The sequence below is a fragment of the Diabrotica virgifera genome, chromosome 6, assembly GCF_917563875.1.
Source record: "Diabrotica virgifera virgifera chromosome 6, PGI_DIABVI_V3a".
NCBI lineage: Eukaryota > Metazoa > Arthropoda > Insecta > Coleoptera > Chrysomelidae > Diabrotica > Diabrotica virgifera.
This window is the reverse complement of record NC_065448.1, coordinates 221703144-221709143: the sequence shown is the minus strand read 5'-3', so window position 1 is coordinate 221709143 and position 6000 is coordinate 221703144.

Sequence of the window (6000 nt, the reverse complement as noted above, 5' to 3'; positions counted from 1 at the left end):
TGGTAATATGTAGTTAACATCTACACTTGAACCTTTTTACCAGTAACATTTATCAACACCATGTACCTACCGATTCAAGTACATTTTTTTAATACAGTACAACCTCGTTAATCCGGACCTCGTTCATCCGGATGTCCGGATTATCCGGATCAATCCGGAATGAAAAAATAACGAAAATAATTTTGATAATTGTATGTATGTATGTAATGCGATCACGTTTACGTGATCGTGCCGCATTGAAACGTCACACAAAATTAAAACAAAGAAAGATCAATGACTTTTTTGTAAATAAAAACTAATGCTCGCGTAAATCATATAGGGTGTAAATATAGTAAGTTATCACTTCACATGTAATTTTATTAACCTTATTATATTTCCGGATTATCCGGATTTTCGATTTACCGGATCGCTTCCGGTCCCAGTTAGTCCGGTTAAACGAGGTTGTACTGTAATTGAAAAAAAGGAATGATATTTAGTAAGAGTAATAATATAATATACCCTTACATTTTTATCATTTTATAGTACTTTGTACACTAGACATGTTTTAGTTTAATGACTCCTAGAATTTATAAAACACAAACAACTTTGAAGCTGATTATCTCAGAACTATCAAAACTGCACTTAAACCCTTTTACGTCTGGTCCCCTCAATTATAATATATAGACCGTGACTCTAGGCAGAATATAGGTTGTTAAGTTTGGAAAGTCTTACGAGATATTTTTTGCTGAATTCCCTTATGGTTCGAAAATAATACAGAATATAAATTTCAATTGCACAAAAATTACTTTCTTATTAAAACACAATTGCCTTAAAAAGTTTTATTTCATTCTATGGAGGTGCCACAAACTCATTCTTTCTCCCCTTCCTTTTACCTTATCAGGGTGTCGGATTTGGGCTAGCTATTTTAACTTCCATTCACCCATATCTTTCATACTTTTCTATTTCCTGTCATTATTTTCAATTCCTTCAATGATTTTTGTTTAACGTTTCCCGTCTCTGCTACTTGCTGTGCATCCATTTTTTTCTTGGTCTGCCTCTTTTTCTTTTCACGATGTTCTTTGCTTCGTGGACTTTTCTTGTAATTTGTAATTCTGTTGGGTTGCATCCTCATCAAATGCCCATACCAGTTCATTTGTCTTTTTGCTATTTTATTCATTATTGGTTCTTGGTTGGCCATTCTCCTAATAGTGTCGTTGCTTAATCTATTCCATTTTGTCTTTCCAACTATCCTTCTTAGGCGTCTCGTCTCCATTGCATTTATCCTGCTCTTATGTTTTTCCACAATTGTCGAGTTTTCACTTACATAGAACACAGTCGATATGAATCTACAATAAAATAAGTAATCCCACTATTAAAAATTGAAAGATGGTTGAAATTTTGAAAGTTAGAAAAGTGTGGTTTTGATTACTTACTTGAATACTTGCTAAATAGCCCCAGAACCAAACAATGGTTGAATTTATAATTCGATTTACATTGGACACATTTTATTCAATCCATTGGGATTATTTAAATTTTAATAAATATACCATTTACACAGAAGTGGTTTTTACTTCATGTAAGAGTTTTTTAACTATATGGTCTACAGCTAGTGTTGCCCAAATGCAAGACCAAGACGAGACTTGGACAGTCTTGGTCTTGGTCTTGCACCAGTACACCTGGTCTTGGTTTTGGTATTGCACTCCCAGTCTTGGTCTTGGTCTTGGTCTTGCAGAAAGAGTCTTGCAAGTCTCGCAGTTACCCACTAGCATATTGCTATTTATTAACAAACAACTCACATTAGGTGGGTTTGAACCCACGATCTAAACTATCCCTGCCTATACTCTAACTAACTGGGCTATCTACCATGTCCCACGGGAGTCAGTATGTTTCTTAATAAACGTTTGCATTTAATAACTTGACATGTGCTAAAACATGGTGAAAACACAAAAAAACAAATAAATGACATAAACTTGACTGTATTTTAAAGAATATTATCTGTCTAGAAAGGGATTGATGGACTCTCACATTAGGTATATGAAATGAAATAGAATAAGAGAGTTCTACAATTTGCCATTTATTCAAATGAAAAATTAAAAAATACAAATTAAATTACAGCACCGTATGCAATAGCTTTGACACTATTATTAGTTGATAATTTTTGTTTGCTATTAGTTGAAAATTTTAAGACTGACTTTTTTTAACAAGAATTAATACAAAGTAATACACGCAGTTTAATTAAATAACATTTATACAGAGTGAGTTTTATGTATGGAACGCCTCAAATATCTCGGAAACGACTTGAACGCTTTTTATAGAATTTGGTGGGTAAAGGTCATCTAATGCGGCCGATATTATAGTGGTAATTACACATTGTTGTCAGATCTTGCGTTTTTTTGAAAATATAATGAACTTTCGTATTTCGAATAGAACACCCTGTATATTTTTGCATTTTGAACCATAATAACTACTGATTAATTTTCATGTAATATTTCCTATACAAATTATAAAAATCAATTGTTTCAGTCCTGACAGACTTATTTTAGGTTCTTTGAATCATATGGAACAAAAAAGGTCTGTTGTAGTTTTTGTCTAAAGTTATTCGTTTCCGAGTTATACACAATTTAAAACTGAAAAAAATCGAAAAATGACGATTTCAAGGCTCAAAAACACAAGTAAAAAATATTATTTTCGAAATCTCGAAGTACCTAAACTGAAGTTTAAACTTTATTTATCAGTTATCGATAAGTAAGTTGTTTATTTCATTTTAAAAAATATTGTTTTTTAGTTTTTAATACAGCCCGATCGCCCATCCTCTCATAAGTTCTTCATTAACAAAAAAAAAAACAATGCCAAAATCACACATCCGCCAATATCTCTTTTTATATAATAATATCTCCTTTTTTCGAAATTTGAAAGTTTTGTAACATTTTACCGTGCGTGAATGGACTATACAGGGTAGCCAGACATTATGTTATCTAGTGCTTTTTCAGCAAAAAATTTTGTTTGGCCGATTGATCTAATATCTAATTGCACACCCTGCAAACAGTCTATAAGTAGGACGTTTAGTCTTTACAATATGGATAAGGAAAAACAATTGAGTGGTTGTCCGTAACAGTGGATATGGTATTCGTATTATATTTTATCACCTTAGGCGACACACTTCTTTAAAAGTTTCAATGCGATTATTATACTGTCGTGTCGGCGTCACACAACACAAGAAGATTATTTTATGAAAGGATAGCTATTCTCTCAAAATCTAGACAATTGCTCAATTGTAATTAATTTCGGAGCGAAGGCGTTGTCTGATATTAGGAAAGAATGAAATATTTTATTTTTAGATTGTATAATAATTTATTATGACCTCTGAGTACGTATCCAATAAATAAGTGTTCATATTTTTAATTCGGTATGTATGTTTATCGTATTGTTCATAATGCGGATAAATCCAATTTTCCAAATTTTTGTTACATATTTTTTTGTATCTCATAGTCTCTAAGCATATACCCGAACTAATATACAGGGTGTAACAAAAATACAGGTCATAAATTAAATCACTTATTCTGGGACCAAAAATAGTTCGAATGAACCTAACTTACCTTAGTACAAATATGCACATAAAAAAAGTTACAGCCCTTTGAAGTTACAAAACGAAAATCGATTTTTTCCAATATATCGAAAACTATTAGGGATTTTTTATTGATAATGGACATGTGGCATTTTTATGGCAGGAATATCTTAAAGAAAAATTATAGTGAAATTTATGCACCCCATAAAAATGTTAAAAATGTTATGGGGGTTTTGTTCCCTTAAACCCACCCAAACTTTTGTGTACGTTCCAATTAAATTATTATTGTGATACTATTAGTTGTATTCAATATTTTTAAAACTTTTTTGGTTCTTAGTATTTTTTCTACAAGGCAGTTTTTATCGAGTTGCGGCTTCTTTTCTAATATGTTTACATAGAGATTTTATGGGGGTTTTGTTCCTTTAAACCTCCCAAATGGTTGTGTACGTTCTAATTAAACTATTACTGCGATACAATTAGTTAAACACAGTGTTTCTAAAACTTTTTTGCTTCTTTGTATTTTTTCGATAAGGCACATTTTATCGAGATGTGACTTCTTTTTTAATATGGTTCAAAATATACCTAAAAATGTAAATCATAAATAAATTTTCCTATTATTATTAAGTCTCCATAATCGTACTTAGCCATATACAAATATGTTGTGGATTTGACAAATAATATGCAAAATATCTCGACAAATACTGACTTTTCGAAAAAGTACTAAGAGGTAAAGAAGTTTTTAAAGCATTTTGTTTAACTAATGGTACTACAATAATAATCAAATTGGATCGTACACAAAAGTTTGGAGGGGTTTAAAGGAACAAAACCCTCATAAAATTTTTATGGGGTGTCTAAATTTCACTATAATTTTTTCTTAAGATACTACTGCCATAAGAATGCTACATGTTCATTTTTAATAAAAAATCTCCAATAGTTTTCGATATATTGGAAAAAATCGATTTTCATTTTGTAACTTCAAAGGGCTGTAACTTTTTTTATGTGCACATTTGTACTAAGGTAAGTTAGGTTCAATCGAACTATTTTTGGTCCCAGAATATATGATTAAATTTATGACCTGTATTTTTGTTACTCCCTGTATTATTACATAAAACGACACTCAAACTGCAAGACGCAAGAGTCTCGCAGGCTTAGTCTTGTTCTTGCTCAAGTCTTGCACGGTCAGTCTTGGTCTTGGTCTTGCTAAAATAAGGCGCTCTTGGTCTTGGTCTTGCTAAAACGCAAGAACAAGACCAAGACTGCAAGACCAAGACCGATTTTGGGCAACACTATCTACAGCCAACCTAGGGAACTTCCCTTACAGTCGATATGACTTTTGTGTTAGGTAGGTATATATTTTTATCCTTGTCTCTTGTCTCTTTTATAAGTTCTCTTTTCCCCAGTATTTGGGGCTAACGCGTAGTATAAATGGTTTGATTTCTTTGTTCTCTTTGAGATTTCTCAGTCTATTTTTCAGTCGTTAGTAATTATACTTCCCTGGTCTTCGTAACTTGTAACTATTTCCAGTTCTGAATTTTTACATTTTATCGTCATTTCTCTATCTTCCATTTATCTTAAGTGCTATGAATGATCCATATTGTTATACGTGGAGATGTGGACTTTGAAAATATCTTCCATTAATAAGTTGAATAAGAATAAGAATATTCCGCATACCATGGACATAGTGAGAAACAAGAAAGTCTTAAGAAGAGCAAATACTGAGAGGAAATTGCTTAACTTGATAAAAGTAGGAAAAATTGGGCCATATCCTGAGAGGTGAAAAATGGGCCATAAACTGAGAGGTGAAAAATATACAATCCGTCAACTAATCATCCAAGGAAAGTGTTGAATACCCAGTAAAAATAAGCAACGGCAAATCTAGGGGATTTTTGTTATTGTATGATGTAGTTGGAAACAATGTTATATAAGTGTCAGATGTCAACTGTAAGCAAAAATAAGTGAAAAAGAAAAAATAAATGTTGATTTTGATGTTTAAGTTATTTGTAGAATTATTGAGTTTTCTTTTAAAATAAAACTGACTAGAAGTACTTCGGTGTTTAATTAACATCCACGCAATTCTGCAAAACATCAGGTTATGGCCCAGATCACTTGTTTCGTGAGTATTTCGCCAGTAAAAAAGTCAGTGTTGAAGAGCCTGTGTCGGTAGTTTGCCGCGGCCAACGAAAATAAAAAAAAGAAAAGCTGAAAAAAAGGTGAAAAAGAAGCTCGAGTATATATACATAAAAAAAGAAAAACATAAATCCGAAAAATGGAAAATTCATCGGCTGCGTTGAAACTTAGTGGTGGTGACAACTGGGTAGCCTGGAAATTTCAAACAAGGGTAGTGCTAAAAAGCCGTGGTTATTATGACATAGTAATAGGAAAGTCTGTGAGACCGAGCACTACTGGAGATGACCAAAAGAAATGGGATGCTAGTGATTCAAAAGCACAAGAATTTA